The sequence below is a fragment of the Dipodomys ordii genome, unplaced genomic scaffold (assembly GCF_000151885.1).
Source record: "Dipodomys ordii isolate 6190 unplaced genomic scaffold, Dord_2.0 Scaffold26, whole genome shotgun sequence".
Lineage (NCBI taxonomy): Eukaryota > Metazoa > Chordata > Mammalia > Rodentia > Heteromyidae > Dipodomys > Dipodomys ordii.
Window position 1 is genome coordinate 13068185 of NW_012267242.1, and position 2408 is coordinate 13070592.

Sequence of the window (2408 nt, forward strand, 5' to 3'; positions counted from 1 at the left end):
TATTGAAACTCTTTGTTAATTTATCTGCATTTTCACCATTTCCCCTAAACTCCCTCCCCTCAAAGATTATAAAACAGAATCTAGAAGAATTCAGCTTCCTTCTTTCTGAATTAAATCAATACCCTCATAGTTCTTAACAGATTAGTTGCTAAATACCTCCAGAGATCCTGGAACCAGTCTTCAAGGATAACAGAGAATGGTTGCATGTATCTTTCAGTCATGTAAGATGCATTATCTGCTACTTGATTTGTTTCCATATCTATATTAATCTCTTCTACGTGAATAGAATGACTTTTTAGTGGAATCCATAGCTGTCCAGGGTAAGTATGCAGCCTCCATATCATGTATGTGGCTGTGTGATTCACTTTTGGGCAACGGGACACCAGTGGAAATTAATGGAATTATCTGGAATGCTTTTTCTTTTTTGCTGACACTGGGGTTTGAATTAGGACCCTCCATGTGTTAGGCAATCCTCAGCCCTTTTCTCTTTAGTTTTTTTTTAATTTATTTTGTTTTTCAGATAAGGTTTAGCTTTTTGATTGTACAGATCTCTTCTGCAATCCTCCTATTTATGTTTTCCACATAGCCAGGATGACAGGCATGTATCACCATGCCCAGCTGTTTTATTAGTTGAGATGGGATCTCACATATCTTTTTGCCCAAGCTGGCTTAGAGCCACGATCCTCCCGATCTCTGTATCCCTGGTAGGTAGGATTACAGGCCTGAGTCAGTGCAGCTGAGACACCTGGCCCCTTTCTACAGAAATTCCCTGTAGACTCGGCTTCACACTTGGTTGTCTTCCCCAGGATCAATACCCCCATAAGAGGGGTACAGTTGCTACAACTGGTGAATGTACAGAACCAACCAGAGACTATGACATGCACCCTACAAACATTTTTATAATCTATATCTGATAATTCCTTAAAATTTCTTCTATCTGAGGTTAATAGTACATATTAACTCTCTGAAGATGAACTCATATTTCCACATTACAAAGCATACAAAAGTGCAATTCCCTGAGTACATCTTCAGGAGGGCTTCCATTGTAGTGTTCTTTTTAGATTCCTGTTGTGTTTGTTTCTGCCAGGAATCCCCAGTAATCTTTCCTCCGCCTGACACCAGTTTTTATGTTACTCACCTAGCTTGGGGTTTGTCAGACACAATGTATAATATACTTTGAAAAGAGTGGCCAGAGGATGAGGTACAGGCCGACCAAGTAAGTTTTTGTTGTTGTTGGGTTTTTGTTGCTTTTTGTTTGTTTGTTTTTGTTTTGTGTCAGGCCTGTGGCTTGAACTCTGGGCCTGAACTTAAGAGCTCTTCAGCTCAAGGCTAGTGCTTTGCCACTTGAGCCACATCTCCACTTCTGGTTTTCTGGTGGTTTATTGGAGATAAGAGTCTCATGGACTTTCCTGCCCAGGTTGGCTTTGAACTGCGATCTGCAGATCTCAGCCTTCTGAGTAGCTTGGATTATAGTCCTGAGCCACTGGCACCTGGCCCAGTAAGTTTTAAGGGCTTCATTTTCCTCTTCAGAAACTTAGCTGAGGGGACAGATTCTTTGTATCTTGTGGCATCCGTTCTCCAGCATGCCTTTTTTGGGTGAGGATGCCTCCTTTATCACTCCGACGTTTATCCCCCTTTTGTCATGACTTTGGCCCCAAATTCCTAAAGAATATCACTCTCCACTTTCAGTCAACTGTGGTTTCATCTTTTGGGAGTCCTATTTTGGTTTTGGTTTTAATTTTTCCTTCAATTATGAAACTGGGAGTTTTTCATACTTTCTGGTAAGCTTAGATATTCATTAAAATATATGTTTTTTTCCCTTCTGGTAGTAGAGCTTGAACTTGGGACCTAGGCATTGTCCTTGACCGCTTTTGCTCAAGGCTAGCTCTTTACCACTTGAACCTCAGCTTCATTTCCAGCTTTTTGTGGTTAATTGGCAATAAGAGTATCTCAGAATTTTCCCACCTGGGATGGCTTCAAGCCTCGAACCTCAGATCTCAGCCTCCTGCGAAGATAAGGTTTGCAGGAATGCACCATGCATTTCTGGTTTAAAACATACTTTTTATTTAACACTTGAAGATGATTATAGCACAAAGAGTTTACAAGTACTTATTTCCTTCCTTTCATCCCCTTCCTCTCTTGTTTAGCTTTCTTTTTTCTTCTCCCTCCCTTCCTCATTTCCTTTCTTTCTTTCTTTCCCTCCTTTCTTTTCCTCCTTCCTTCCTTCCTTTCTTTCTTTCTTTCTTTCTTTCTTTCTTTCTTTCTTTCTTTCTTTCTCTCTCTTTCTTTCTTTCTTTCCCTCCTTTCTTTTCCTCCTTCCTTCCTTCCTTCCTTCCTTTCTTTCTTTCTTTCTTTCTTTCTTTCTTTCTTTCTTTCTTTCTTTCTTTCTTTCTTTCTTTCTTTCTTTC